This window comes from Camellia sinensis, chromosome 3 (assembly GCF_055761805.1).
Source record: "Camellia sinensis isolate YWXY chromosome 3, ASM5576180v1, whole genome shotgun sequence".
Classification (NCBI taxonomy): domain Eukaryota; kingdom Viridiplantae; phylum Streptophyta; class Magnoliopsida; order Ericales; family Theaceae; genus Camellia; species Camellia sinensis.
The window spans coordinates 38256864-38273877 of NC_138963.1; the positions used below are offsets into that span (position 1 = coordinate 38256864).

At 36.2% G+C, this 17014-nt stretch overlaps 1 pseudogene; it reads left to right on the forward strand.

Annotated features, from left to right (window-relative positions):
- The first annotated feature begins 1808 nt into the window (after window positions 1-1808).
- On the forward strand, window positions 1809-7609 carry LOC114292251 (uncharacterized; annotated as a pseudogene).
- Window positions 7610-17014: the final 9405 nt, after the last annotated feature.

Here is a 17014-nt window from a genome sequence, read left to right on the forward strand (position 1 = left end):
AATTTCAAGAGATTTAATAATTATGCAATTTTTTTTAATTTTTTTGTGATTATATATAAGGGCTCAATTTCAAAAGATTTAAGTGAAAAATAAGTTAGGGTTGGCTAGTGGAGCGAGAATAGAATAAAACAGAATGGAGACTTGGTCAAGAAGAGGATCATATCAATCACCCATAACACGCATTGTGCACTATTTTTTTCTTTTGACAAGTCCAAATCAATGAACTCCAAACCTGATGAATGAGGCCTGAGTTTAGGGTTTGCTCCATTAAAGGTCTTAGATTTGACTTTCTTCACCAGTAAAATTCTTGGAGCCATGGATCGTAAGAATTAAGATTTGTTCGGACTACAGGAACTTAATCTGATACGTACGACCTGGTCTAAGATACACTATATATAACCAAAAAAGGAAAAAAAAAGAAAGAAAAAGCCCAAATCAATGCAAATGTGAAAGCCCGCAATTCAAGTCATGACCACAAAAACTCACTCTTAAGAAAAGTCCAAATCAATGCAAATGTAAAAGTCTATGGTTCCAAATCAATGCGATTGTAAAGACCGTAGTTCCAAGTCATGACCACAAAAACTCACTCTAGTTAAAAATATTATGTTAAATCTTTTCTCATAAGTTAAATTTTATGAAATAAATTTATACTAAAAAAATTTAATTATAAAATATTTTGTTTTTAACTTAATTGTATTTTCCTAATTTAAGAATTTATACCCTATTATTATTATTATTATTATTATTACTAAGTTGACTCTAAAATAGATAACAAAAAGTACACATCTTAAATAAATAAATAAAAAATACCCCTAAATTCTTATTGACCATGGCTTCTCCCAAGTCCTCCATTGGATTGGAGAAGTGTTGTTGGGCCTTGTGGCCTATTTTAGGGTCCAGTTTTGATAATCCAAACTATTCACATCTTAATTTTAGTAAGTAACTTTAGTGTATGATTTTTAAAAGGGAAAATTACGCTCACCTCCTTGAGGTTAAGAGAAAATATAGTAAGTCCCATAGTTTTGATATAATTACATAGACCTCGCTTTTAGTAAGGTTAAAAAGGCAAAAACTAATACAAACAATATGAAGACACAATGACACACAATCTAAAAGGTATATTTCAATGTAAAAGATATGACAATATTATTTTTTTCATTCATACGACTAGCAAATTTTTTATGAAAATGAGACAAAGTGTTAAATAAATTAAAAAATCTTAAAGGTGTCCAGTGTAATTACCCTTTCAATGATTATGCACTTTTTTTTTCGTCTTTTCTTTCCTATGACAAGTCGAAGTCTATGCAAACGTAAAAGTCTATTTCCAAGTCATGAATAAAACGTTTGAGGAAGTTACAAGGAAGACAACAATGGATTGAGTCCTTTTTTTTTTTTTTTTTTTTTTTTTTTTTTTTTTATCAATACCAATATTCTTAAAAGCTCTTTGATCTGAGGATGCCTGGCATTATTTTAGCACTTCCAGAATAGCATTCATACATACATACATACCTCAATTATGAGTAAAAAGGGCATAACTTGTTCCTCTCTTTATTATTCCTCTGCTATACTCGTAGCAGCAGTATGCATGATAGTTATTAATACTAGTGTGTTAACCTCGGCATCTGCAAAATCATCATCGTCAATGATAGAGGCAAAAGCTTTACTCAATAGCAGTTGGTGGGGGAACTTTTCTTTAGCAAATCACTGCAAGCTTACGGGCATCACTTGCAATAGGGCAGGAGGTGTCACTCGGATAAACCTTTCTTATTCTTATTATTATCCCCCCCCCAAAAAAAAATCTTGAAAACATGAATTGGAAATCCTTGCCAAATCTTGAACACCTCGAACTCAGCAACTGTAACTTAATTGGAAGCATCCCTGAGGAAATTGGTACTCTGTCAAAGCTCACCAGGCTTCGTCTCATTGCCAACTATAATCTTGAAGGTTTGCTACCTCACACCTTGGGATACCTCACCCAACTAGTTGAACTTGATATATCGGTGGTCCAATCCCTTAATCTATTGGTCAATTGACTAGTTTGACATCATCGTATCTCTCTTCAAATCGACTTAACGATTCCATTCCTCTAGAAATAGGGAAGCTAAATAATTTGGTTGACATGTATGTCGATCAAAACATCCTCAGTGGTCCAATCCCTTCATCTATTGGTCAATTGACCAATTTGGCATCATTGCATCTCTCTTCAAATCTACTTAACGGTTCCATTCCTCTAGAAATAGGGAAGTTACAGAATTTGGTTGACATTTATGTCGATCAAAACATCTTTAGTGGTCCAATCCCTTCATCTATTGGTCAATTGACCAATTTGACCCATTTGTGGCTCTCTTCAAATCGACTTAACGGTTCCCTTCCTCCAGAAACAGGGAAGCTAAAGAATTTGGTTACGATGGATTTAGGTGTTAACAGCCTTCAGGGCCTAATTCCTGCAGAAATAGGAGATTTGACACAATTGGATTACTTAGACCTCAGACATAACCTCCTTCCTGGTAAAATCCCATCTTCTATAGGCCAGTTGATGAACTTGTTCCATCTTGACATGTCTACAAATCAGATTAATGACACCATACCACTTGAACTTGGACAACTATCACGCCTTGCTTATCTCAATTTGTCATGGAACCAACTTTTCGGTCAGGTACCACCAATCAAATCCAATGAATTTCAAAATCAATATATATATATATATATCTGGACCTCTCTCACAATTTGCTTGGTGGACTTATCCCAAAAGAGCTAGAACAACTCAGATTTTTGGAGTACTTAAATTTGAGTAATAATTTTCTGAATGGAACAATACCCACTGGACTCACAAATTTGTTCTATTTAAGCCACTTAGATCTTTCCCACAATAATCTCTGTGGCGAAGTCCCGTACACTCTTTGCAACATAGGAGATCTTGACCTGTCATACAATCGTCTCAAGGGTCAAATCCCACAACATACGTATGATTGTCTGCCCCTATATGAAGCAAGAAATTGCTCCAAGAAAAAAATAGTAAAGTTTACTCTCATCATTTCTTTCCCTATCATAGTTTGCCTTGCCTTTCTTGTGTTTGCATGTTTTTGTTGCCGTAAGGCCTAAAAAAACAAAATTGAGGCGAGGGCAATGAAAAATGGGGATATTCGCTCGATATGGAATTACGATGGAAGAATTGCATATGAAGACATCATCAAAGTAACAGACAACTTTGACATCAGACACTGCATTGAAACCGGTGGTTATGGCAGTGTCTACAGAGCTCAGTTGCCATCTGGCAAAGTAATTGCATTGAAAAAGCTCCATCGTTTGGAAGCAGAGGAGCCAGCTTTCGACAAGAGTTTCAGAAATGAGGTGCAAATGTTAACAAATGTAAGGCACCGAAACATAATAAAGCTTTATGCGTTCTGTTTGCACAACAAATGCATGTTCCTAGTGTATGAATACATGGAAAGAGGAAGTTTATTTTGTTCCCTGAGAACTGATACTAATGCTGTTAAATTAGGATGGACTCTGAGGGTAAACATTGTTAAAGCAATAGCACATGCTCTATCCTACTTACATCATGATTACACCCCACCTATTGTTCATCGAGATCTATCGAGCAACAACATTCTATTGAACTCTAAATTGGAGGCTTTTGTTTCCGACTTTGGCACTGCTAGATTGCTACATCCTGATTCATCGAATCAAACTGTTATTGCAGGCATTAATGGATATATTGCTCCAGGTAGCATAAAACACTGTTCCTTAATTTCTTTAAACGTAAAGTGAAATGTATGGTTTCTTTCATTGATCTTTTGTTTGTGCAGAATTTGCTTACATAATGGTTGTGACTGAAAAGTGTGATGCGTTTAGCTTTGGGGTGCTGGCACTGGAAACAATCATGGGAAGGCATCCTGGATGTAACGCCCTCAAAATAATAACATTAAACCCATCAAATAAAACATTCATTGACATATGAAATATCCACAATCTTCTATTCATTAGAGTTTCATTACAAAAGTATTACATGTTAACAATAAAAGCAAAATGCCCTACGGGCTTACAGCTTTCCAAGTTAATACTTGGTTACAACAAAAGAGTACTAACTTATCTACACATTAAGCCCTCGGCTTGTATACATGTAATACATCAAAAAGGAACTTAAACAACAAAAATCTGTCCGCCTCTAGCCTCCCAAGCTATGACCTTGGAGGTGGCATGCTACCTGTACCTGAAAATGATATTCCCATATAGGGTGAGCCACAGCCCAGTAGAAATACACTAAACCAAATATGAACAATGACTAAAAGATTAGCAGTTGATAGATGGTCAATACAGATATTTTCCCTTATCACATTTTACGGTTTCATGACATACAAGTCCATATTACAATCCATTTTCCAATTCCTTTCAATTCTCAATTTACAACTATGGCTCAGAACTTGGCCAAACAACTCATATGAGACAGTAACTCATATCAAACACTTCCCATTTCATAATAGATAAGCATACTAGCTATATCACACAACAACAGATAAGCATACAAGCTATATCATTACTTCCACAGATATGCATATGAGCACTATCACACTTCCAATGACAAGCATATGAGCTCTGTCAACACAGTACTAGATAAGCATATGAGCTCTATCTACGGAGTCCATCCCCTATCTTCCTCTAAACCGTGGAGTACATCCCCTATCTTCTCCAACACAACACAATGCATATAAACAATAATTATACACATCATCACGCAACACATAAATTTAACGTGTTCTTTCAATCAATCATAATCAATGACTCATTCCAGTGATTAGTTTCCGTTTGCCCAATCATCATGCATTGTCTACAACAATCACGACTATCCTCTATCGATAGCCCAAAGCAGTTATTTCTATACAGTAAATAAATGCAACAAATGGATATAAAATTGACATTTCCAACTAGGTGAGTGACATGAGATCCAACTACACCCTTTAATCCCATGTATTCCCAATCTCAACATTTCTATTTCATAACCTCATTTCTCACGATTAATTAACCCAATTAATCAAACAATGTAATTAGGGCATTCTCCATAATTAACATTACAACCCTTAAGGTCCCATTTTCATCAATGATTCAACATTTATTCTATTTCTCTATGCCAGACATGCATCTAGGTTTATTATAAATAAAACCCCAACTTTTGTAAAATTACACAAAAGCCCCAAACTTTCACAAAATTACCAAACCAACCCCAACATCTCAAAATACTAAAATCTAAAGACAAAATCCATAGAGAGGAGTAGGATATCCCTACCTCAAATCCGGAGCCCCAAGGGAGAAGATGACAAAACCCAACGTGCTCCAAATCCCGAAATTTTCAGATTAAAATGTAGCCCTCGACGATCAACAACCTTTTTGTAAAGGCCAAAGATGAGCAAATCACTCCTACTAGATCAAAACCTAGAGAGAAGGTAGAGTTCTAGAGTGAGAGGCTCAACAATGGTGTTTTTGAAAAAGTAGGAGAGAGAAGAGAAAGTGAAAAAGTGATTTGAAAAGTCAAAACACGGAGCTTTAACCCAGTCGCCCTGCTCGAGCGTCCAACGCCCCGCTCGAGCGTCACTCACAGACTCCCGCTCGAGCGGCCAATCCCCCGCTCGAGCTCCGGATACACACTCCCAGAACTTTTGCAGACAGGTCTCCCGCTCGAGCTTCCAACTCCCCGCTCGAGCGTCACTCACACAAACCCGCTCGAGCGGCCAATCCCACGCTCGAGCGTCGAACACTGCACAGGAAAATACTGGATGGGTGAAACTCCCGCTCGAGCGCCAAAGCCCCCGCTCGAGCGGACAGGTCAAAATCTGGGCAACTAGTTTTAGTTTCTAATCTCAACTAACCTGTAACAAACCTGCCCTGCACATCCTATAACTCAAATACAAAGTAAGAAAGGATGTACACAAGGTAATGATCAACTACTAACATCCACGGACACATGTCCGGATCACTGTACAACAAGGGTAAACCCGGGATCGCTATACTGGAGAACTTCTCTCATCATTGGGATCATCATCTGCTAAAAACATAATGCTAAATGATGTCTTAGATCCTCGTCTTTTGCCTCCAACTAATCCAATAGTTGTGGGGAGCATTGTTCATGTTGCTAGAATGGAAATTGCATGCTTGCGCACTGAGCCAAGATCTCGTCCAACAATGCTGCGCGTATCTCAAGAGTTTCAGTCTTGCAGAAAGACTTTCGCTACACCTCTCTGTGCAATTTCACTACTACAAGCAAGGAATGCAGAAATAGATTTTCAACCAATAAATGAATAAAGTTAATGCTTGTGTTTTCTATTGAAAAAAATCCATGTTTAGAAATGTCGTGCATTATTTTTTGTTTCCAAGACTTTGGTTGTTACAACTAATATGTATGAAGGCTGCTATATGTGAACATTTGAATTTCACCTTTATATTCCAAGTGGCAAACATGGCTTCTAAAACCTATTTTGTCTATGCTAGAGATGTAATATATTGATTGGATCATGATCTCTGGCCAGGATGTCTAAAAAAAAAAAGGTCTTGCACTAGAATCAATTTCAATGATGCTTTGCTCAAAGTCATTAGGAATTTAAGATTGCAATTCTAGTTATAGGATAAAAATGTGTATGTCCAGTTGACATTGTCAAAATGTTCTTATTTTAACACATCTTTTGCAAAGCAAGCTTTGATGCGTTGCATGCCTTTGTGCTGTGAAGGTCATTCATTGATCTTATTTTCCCCTTGATTTATTGGCTACAAAAAAGAGTTACCATGAAAGTCATTTTCCTCCTAATACTCTGGCTCATCATTTAAGCAGATGCTCATTGCCAAAAGCACCAAATTACCGAAGCACATGAGCAAAAATTTCAGAGATCTCAAGATCTTAAAGATCTCAATCACAATGAGTAGTTCACTGATTCTGAGCATTGTATACTCCACAAACCTTCAAAATCTTTCCAACAATCCCCATAAGAACACAATCCATTCTCAAAATGGTGAAACCTACTATTGTCCTTCACAGTTATATTTCTACCAACAACCTTGGAGATAAACTGGACTGCAGAATGATAGTCCCCACATACCCTCAAATTTTTCTTCACAATGATCGGTTTCCCTACTGGCGTGCTTATTAGTGCAAATGTGATAGCTATCCTCTCACTGTGACGATGAAGAACCTTCTCCTTCATATTATTGTCCAAGTCAAGTGGGATATTCAAAATCTAATTTCGTTATTACTAATGCAATTTCCAACTGTCCTTTGAGAGAGCCATCCTCTTCCCCATTCTTGTTCACTTTTGGATTGCTTTCGTGCAGAATGTATTCTTAGAAATATTGTTGAACTCCATCCATCTCTTGTTGTATTTTATAATTTTTTTGGGCTGGTTTTCATTCATGTTTATAGACAATTTGATGTAAATCAAATTTTTTTAAGTGATTTTTTTTATTTACTCATTTTAAGTTTAGCTGATGAAATTTCTTCGTGTTGATGCTAGTAGTGTAAGATAAACTTAACAATGGTAAATAGCTCTTAGTTCCTGTGAGGGTGTTTATCACTCAAAAAAATCGAGCATCCGGAAGCGAAGAATGCAATATTAGTTAGGAAATCCAATGAATGAATAATGCACTACTTTGGCCAAATATTTATAGGCATCATGTAGACTTTGCAGAAAGTCACAACCCTTGACATATTAGACGAGTATAGAGTCACAATGCTTCACAAAACATTGTGGCCTTGTTTGGTTTAACTCTCAAAACACAATTTTTGAAAAAAAAATTCAAAATTTTGTTTCCAAAATCACTCTCTCTCCTACATATCAATCAATCATTTTTTCTCTCTCCTCTCTCCTTCTCAATCACTTTTTCTCTCACAAATCTACTCAATTACAACAAAATATCAAATCATCTCAAATTCCTATACTCCAAAACTATTTCCAAAATATACAACCAAACAAATCAAAAAAAAAAAAATTCTAAACTCTTTCCCTAAGATTTTCTTTTTTGAAAATTTATCTCCCAAAACAAAACCAAACACACCCTGTGTCTTTTGATTTTGAATTCAAACCCACTTCTAGATTCTCTATGTTTCTTGCGAGAAGGTATATCACCACCACCTATGGAAAATGTTTGGGTGTAGTGAGTCACACCGAATTATGGTGCGATCACTTTTATTCCATCACCTCCCACTTGATCACAACATTATGAGGTGGCAAACCTGAGTTGGGCATGTTTACCTTGGTACCAATATTTTGCCTCATGCCAACTTTTATCTATGACTTTACCTCATAGATCGACGTCCGATTGTGACTTGGCTATATGTGCGCATGTTTTTTCCACCAATCTAACCGCATTCGTACAAATGTGTTCTCCTACTGACAACACATTCTAGATGACTTCAATTCACTATATTTCAAGCGAACGACATCAATTTTTAGTGTTGGGTTCATAGTACATACCCAATCACCATTGACACTTATGGAAAATGTTTAGGCGTAGTGAGTCACACCGAATTATGGTGTAGTCACTTTTATTCCATCAAGTAGAAAGGCAAATTCATGTTACGAGGAATGGCTATGTCGGGCTGGCCATCAGGAGTGGTGACAAGTTGCGTCGGTCCTTAGGAGTGGACATCGTGTTGTGTTAATCGGGTTCGTGTTATAATTACCTCAACATTAATTCAATCAATTTATTTTTCATGTTATCGTATTATGTCTTTTGCAATTTGTGTCATGTTAATGTGTCCAAACTCACTCTTAGTTAAAAATACATAGTGTAGGACGAGATTAAATTTTTTGGTAAATTATACTGACACGCTATAGTTCTTTTGAAATCATACTGACACGCCCTTTATTATTTGAAATCACACCGAACTCCCTTACTTTAAGAAAATATGTAACAATTTAAACCATCTGTTAGTTGACTATCAATTGATCAAATAGAAAATGATGAGATCCGCAAAAATAAAACTTAAAATGCCAAAATTACCCTCTACTTCATATATTAGTTGGAGTGTTCAAAAAAAATTATTTTTTCTTGCAAAAAATAAAATAAAATCATGTCAACATTTGTTGAGTTTCACCAACTTTGTCTATAATAAGAAACAGAGATGCTCGAAGGACCTTGATCTTCTATCATTTTCCCACATAAAAAGATATGATATCATAGCAGTTTACATTAACGTACCTAATCAATTATAAATTTCAATAGTGAAATAGATAAATCATATTCATAACAAAATTCATCGTGTATTTTCCCCAAACCAAATCCTGTGATCTGTAAGCTCTACAAAGTAGAACAACAACGATATGCATAGAAAATATTTTATTGACCGTGATAATCTTCATCTATTTCTGAAGCAAAAGCAAAGAGACTACAACAAAGAAGTGAAAAAAATAAAAAATAAATAAACAGATGAAAGCAAATCCAAACATATAGAACATAGAGATGAAATAAATTGAGCTGGTTTTTTTTTTTTTTTTTTGAACAGATGAAATAAGAAATTACAATGGTTGGATTACATTACAGAGAACAAAGAGATGGGAATGAGGGAAAGACAAAAGAAAAAGAAAAATTGAAATATTTTTATTCGAGTGTTTCTATTGGCACCCTATGAATTATTTTGGACCCCTTAATTTTTAGCTCTTTTTTATGACAATAATAACCTCAAATAAAATTATTAAAAACGACATCATTGATCTTGGGACACCCCATTTCACAATTAAATCCACACATCACTACATCACGAATTAGGGTTTATGAGAGCACTCACCTCCATCACCACCTATCTATCTTCCCCAAATCTCACCTTCAAAACTTACCCACCCTCAAAATCTTGAAAACCCTTTGGCAGCAATATTCCGGTAATAACGGTAGCAACCATTTGATTACCCACACTTCTCCTATAATGATAATGAGTAGAAGTTTTTTCGGCAACCATAACTCCATGAGATGTGAGGTGTACAACAAAAAAAGTTCAAAGGAAATTCATAGCTTTGACGGTATTCTTAACTCAGAGGAGATTGGCTTTGTAAAGGTAAATTTCTTAAAAAAATGACAAAAATAATAAAATTTGTTCGTCATTTTTTCGAGTCTGAACTCCCGAACATATGACCGAAATTTGGGAACATAGGCCCGAACATTGTTTATTTGTTCGGGGAACCGGTAGCCGAACATTAATCACTGAAGAAATGGATGCGGCGGCAAAAAGAGAGAGAGGGAGAGAGGGAGAGATCAAAGGCACTAATCACACTTGGTTCTTCTTCTTCTTCTTCTTCGTAGGTTTTGTTCGGCTTTTTGGAAGAGAGATTTTTTTGGGGTGTGTGGGGTGTGCATTCAATTGAATGGGTGAAATGTTTTCACAAAGATAATTTTGGTATTATTTGGAGGGAGAAAAGAAATTTTAAGGGTTTTAAAATTTATAAGTGGGGGTCCAAAATAATAGATGGGGTGCTAATAGCACCACTCTTTTATTTTGTTACAAATAAGGGTAACATAATAATGTCAATATTTAATTAACAGTTTTAACTAATAAGGGAGGTCAGTGTGATTTCAAAGAATAAAAGGGGTGTCAATGCGATTACAAAAGAACAAAAGGCGTGCCAATGTGATTTATCCTAAATTTTTTCTCACTGATTAAATTTCATGAAACTGATCTTTACTAAATGAAATTATTCATAATTTATATAAAAAAAAAATTAATTGCCTTTTCCTAATTCAAAAAAAGAAAAAAAAAACTATTATTATTATTAATTTACTAGATTGGCTCTAAAATAGATAACAAAAAGCACAAATCTTAAACAAATAAATAAAATAATAGCCTTAAATACTTATTTTACATAAATTTTTTGTTCGACTAGATGGAGTTAAATATAAGATTAGAAATATTATAGCAACTCTTATTAAAAATAATATTAAAATGTGTAACTAGTTATTCGTGTTATATCATATTATATCTTATTCAGGTTCATGTTAAAAATAGTTAATCTGCTAATTTCAGTTTTTTTTTTTTTTTTTTTGGTTTGGTAATTTAGGTTTTTTTAAATCATAAAGCAACAAGATCATATGTTTATTTTTTTAGTTCTTGTAACATTTTTCATGTCTTGATTTTTTTAAAGTAAACTTAGTGTATAATTTTAATAATTATATATAAAAAATCTAATTATTATTATTATTATTATTATTATTATTATTATTATTATTTATTTGTTTATTTTTTTTGTGTGATTACACATGAAAATTCCAATTTAAAGAGATTTTAACATTCCAAATAAGTCAGGACCGACCCTTATCATACTGAATCTAGAATAGAATAAAATTATGATGAGGTAGAATAGAATAGGATATAATGGAGACTAGTCGATGAGGAAATCATCCATAACACATGTTATTAGGGTCATTTATGAGTCGATTTGGTTGGATTTATCACTAAATTTAGAACCAACTTAATTAGGATTGGTTTTAAGTTTTTGAATTCAGAATCAAATCAATCATGTATTATAATCAATCCAATCCAATCAAACCCAACCCAACCCAATATAACTCGGGTTGATTCAAGTTGGAATCAAGATTTCCCTATACTAAAAATAAGTGAATCAATCAATAATAAGGGAAATTCTATGGTTTTTGAGATGTGTACCATATACATATTTGATTGTTGGTTATAGCATTATTTTGATTATGATTGAAGATTCCTTTGATATACCATAATGTTATGTTTGATTGAGAGATTTGGAAAGGAATTTTAAAAAGAAAAAGAAAAAGGTAGGTGAAATGCGAATAAAATATATCTATATTTACCTAATTTCACACATTTTTTCCCTTTCTATTTCCAAATCCCTTCCTTCATTCTCCAACCAAACACAGTGTAAATGATATTTGGTTATAATTTATTTATTTTTAGTTATGACTTTTATAGAATTGAATTATGATATTTATCGTAATCAAACTCACAAATATCATAACTTGTATATGATATATACCCTTTTAAAATAAACAAATTTTTAATATTTAAACATAACATAAATAAAGAGCAAACTATTATTAATATAAATTTGTTAGGATTAAACACACCCAGAAAATAATCACACACACACAGAGAACAAAAAATTTTCGTGGTTCGGCCCAATGCCTACGTCCATGGAGCAAAAAAGAGAATTTCACTAAAATTGAACAAAATACAAAAACAGAGGAGGAGATAAAACTCTCACTCAACTCACAGCTCTTTATCTCTCAATTTTCTAATACCATTCAGCCTCTCCCTCCCGTCTCTATTTATACACAAAGAGAGAAAGAGGGAGAGGGAGAGGGAGAGGGAGACAAACCCATCAAAATTTCTACCTTCTTAATGGTGAGAGTCAACAATTGCAACAACGTGAAGAGAAGGGAGAGTCCTGCAGATGCCCAGCTCAGACTTTCACTTGTGGTGGAGGTCCTTGTACGCCATCCTCCTTGACACTCTCTGCTTTGCATGCATGGGCTTAGAGCTAACCAAATCAGTACAAATTAAATCAAATACGGTATTATGCACTTATTTTCTTCCTTTCTATCTTGTGAGTCCTAGACTAGTCAATGCAAATGTAAAAAAGTGCACAGTAGTGCTACGTTTCACTGGGTGGGTTTCAGGAATTCCTTCACGAGTGTAACAAGCCCGCGGGGGGAACCTCGCTACAGTTCGGACTCTCAATTTGTGTCACGGTTCTTAATCTGAACCAAAGAGTCCAAATCTGGCAAATCGTTTGAGAAAACAGATTTTTTTTTTTTGAAAAAGTAGTGCCAAACATGGACTGCTTTGCCAGATACAGAGTCGCCACCTAAATATTTTTAAAATGGGGAAATTTAGGAAACCCTGACTCGGTGCCGAAGGCCACATGTCCGTCATCACCGGAGTTGTCTCGGCTCGGGAGCTTGGGTACGATCGGGGAAGGTCAGCTATGAGCACCCCTTTTCGCCCGATCCGAAGACCGGCTTCTACTAACCGTGATATCTGTTTTTGAAAACTTTATGTGTTCTTTAAACCAATTGTTAGCCTAGAATTACTATGTTATGCGCACAGCAAACAAGTATAGACTAGATTGCCTAATTTGGAAAGAATCATTGCATATCCGTTTGTTTTGAAAATGCTTTGAAATTTGCTACTCGCAAGTAGGCTAAAAACACGGATTTCAATGAGTTTTTTCCAACTCAAACAATCCAACCTTCACCCACAGGCATTCAAAACATTTTAACACATAAGCATCTAGCCACATGTTTAAGCATGCTGACATGGCAACATTCACACTCATGCGATATGCTAAAGCGGAAATACTTACATTGTACTCCGTGCCAAAACAGTAAACTAGTTAGCAAACATGCATGCCCTAGGTCATGTTAAAAGTGGCTAATGCATCACATGCAAAATGCGGTCTAGGCAGGCTCGGCTAGCCCTAAACATGGTATGTGAAAATGCACAATTATCACATATTCGGTTTAGAATTTGAAATACAAATGCGGTTAGCGTGATGTACCGAGCCTAATGTATGCAATACAAATGTATGGATGCACGCATGCATGGCATAAGGTATGCTAATTTCAAAAAATGCCCTAATCTACCATCATAAGCGGGTAAATAAAAGGGAAGAAAGAAATGGGGATTGGAAGACATGCACACCACCCACACACACTTATTACATCTTTACCCTCACTCGGAGGGATCAAACAAATATTACAGTCCCAAAATAATAAACGAATAAAATTATTACAAGATTTCTAATTTAATTTAAAAGAAAAGATGGCAAAGGAAAGAAGAGGGCAGCCGCAGCCTCTGCCTCGGGATGCGCGAATGGTGCATGCTCGAATCCGTCTCGCCCGAAAAACCCGTACTGTACTCCTGCCGCCTCTGTTTGTACTGCCTTGTCTTTCTGAAAATTGCCAAAGTACTGGAGCAAGTTCCTTGCATCCTGCAGAGCACCACCGGCCGGACAGAATTACCACCGGCACTTCACAATTCCCATCGGCACTTTTTGGATTCATCGGCACTCCATATATTGCCGGTCGGCACTAAATTCTGCCGGTCGGCAGAAACTTCCTGCAGAAGACAATTTGACAGCAAACAGAGAACAGGCAGTGCATGACATGGAGTTTTCGGGCACATGTAAGCATGGTCATACTTCCTATCATGTTTTGAACTCAAAGAAGCATGACCTTCAATCTTTGAGCCATCAATGGTGCATGATGACTCAAGGGATCAAATTTGCCATTTAATGTAAAGATGTATGCAACAAACACAATGAACTCCGAAACCTTATCATGGCGAAGTCAAAGGCCTCGGGGACCGAAAGTTAAGACGCGTTACATCACTTGTGGTATGAACGCCCCTCAACTCTCACACTTGGTTTGACACCCCAAACCAAGTAATGCAATGCATGTTATGCAAAACATGGCTCAAAATGCAACATGATATCAATGTGCAAGGTATGCCAAGAATCATGCAACTAGTATGGCAAGCATGCAATGTTAGACATACGAGACACAAATGTGATGTAAACACGGACACTTTGAGCAATAGAATTATCATGCTACAACAACATATGAAGCAACCATGCATCAATCATGAAGCAATCATGCAAAGATGGCTTAAAATGGCAAGGGGGCAGACCCTTACCCTCCTCAAAACAGTGGCCAAAAGTGTCCGATAGATAGACCAATATTCATGCCAACATGCAAGCCAAAGTCCTATGGTTAAGGCACAAAAAGGGAAACATTTCACACTCATCAACATGACCACTCATGGCATGATTAAAACAAGTAAAAACAGAATTTTTACATGCAAAATGGGACCCCAAAACCTCCTAATATGACAGCTAAAGTACCTCCCATGAAACAAATGCACTAAGGGCCACTCCTAGGCATAAGAGGACACACCCTCAAGGCATGAAAGAGGTCATGCATGCACACATACAAACATGATTCTTGGGCTAAAATGTGGCCCTTGATGATGTTAAAATCATGAGGGCAATCACAAACATGCATGCTAGAAGCCAACATGCTCAAAGCTTTCAAGCCAAAATACAAAGCAACCCTAACAAACATGTCAAGCATGATCAAAAGGATAACCAACAAACTTTAAGCATGGAAAAACAATACTAAAAGCTTCATGGAACTAAGCCAACATACACAAGAATCATGGCCTAATCATGAGGTGTATTTCTAAGCAAAATGGAGCAATACAAAGCAAGTATTATAAGCATACAAGGAGGCACAAATCCGGCCAAAAACAGAGGTTACATATGACCTAAACTACCTAAAAAAATTCTGAAATGAGGCCAAGGATCATCAAGCACACATGCTACCCTTTTGAGCCCAAAAAAGCATGGAAACAAACCATGAAGGGAGAGGGGTATCCCTCCCCTATGCAAGACTTCAAACCATTTTTTTTGACACTAAAATACACTGATTTTCAGTGGTCAAAGGACCAAAACACTGACGTGGACAAAACCTTATGAAAGAGGCACCAAAATGGATCAAACAAGGCTTAGAAGGGGGAGTTTGCACCCAAACCACAAAATGACCTTAATGAAAGTGCTAGAGCAGGAAAATACAAGCCCTTTTTATGTTATACACAAGAGCTAAAACAGCAAGTTAGATAGGTAAAAAACTATTGCAAGTTTGGGGAATATAAATCAAAATGCTCACCCTTGAAGAACCTTTGAAGAACAAATGGTCTAGCCTCCTTCTTTGGATCAAAACTAGTCCAAAAACTCAAGAAACAACCCCCCAAGTCCCTCAATCTCGGAGTAAGGTGTAATGGTGTGTGTAATGGTGCAAAAGTAAGGTAAAAACCACCTTTTGAGCTAAGAAACACACACAAAGGAGGAGAGAGGGGGAGGTATAGAGATAATATGTATCTATATCTCAAAGGTCTGGTTTTTGGTTGCAAGAAGCTAACCTAGATCAAAGAGGAAGACTCTCCTCTTATAAGACTCCCTCTTGCAAAGCTTATTCAACAAGCTTGCTTAGAGGGAGATCCCTCCATACACGTGTATGGAGGGGGGAAGAGTTGGTGCCAGCTATCACAGCTGGCACAAAATATCTCCATAAAGTGGATGAACAGTGGTCGGCTGCCCAAAAATGCCATTTCGGCAAAAAACAGTGCCGACCGGCAACAAATTATGCCGACCGGCAATAAAGTGTGCCGACCGGCAAATAAAAGTGCCGATGGAAGAAAAAGGCCATCCGGTGGCCTCCAGCCACTGCCGATGGTGTGTGGGGATGCCTCATAAGGCATTCCCTGCCCTTCCAAGGCAAAACACAAGTGTTCGGTGTGAAACCAGACACTAAACGGTCAAGTTCGGAGATCCTGAGGCAGGGCGCGCGAGCCAAAACCTCCGGGAACTCTAAACGAACACAACATGGATAATCACCGAGTGTTCAAACGGTGACGTCCAAGTCTTGAGGACGGTCAAAAATGGGGTGTCTACAACGAGCGATCGTAGCCGTATTTTTGGTATTTTTGTTGTGTGTGATACACTCACAAGTAGTAGGTTACAACTTATCAATGATTAAACACTATAAAACAAAATTAACTTTATATTATTTATAAATTATGACTTAAAAATTAAAACATACTTACATTGAGATTCCTTTTTGCATTTTCCATACCCACCTTACCTTGCCTCCTGTAAATATTTTTCAAGCCTTTTAATGAATAGACTGTAAGCATAAATCTCACACTCACTGAAGATTATCTTACTTGTATCACTACTCTCATACTTTCAGAAAATTAAAGACAATAGACAAAGACAAAGACATTATGAAAATGAAAAACTTTTTATTGAATAATTAAAAATTATAGAGATTACAAAAAAGATAGAGAGAACACTCTTGCTTACTTATAAGATTATGCTTCTTGACTCTCTTTAACAAGACTCAACCACACCCTTTTATAGGCAAAGAATGGACTTCAACTTCAAAATTGAAATGCATAAACTTAAAAGATAACTTTCTTGTAATAAGATAAGAAACCTTTTACATTCTGATT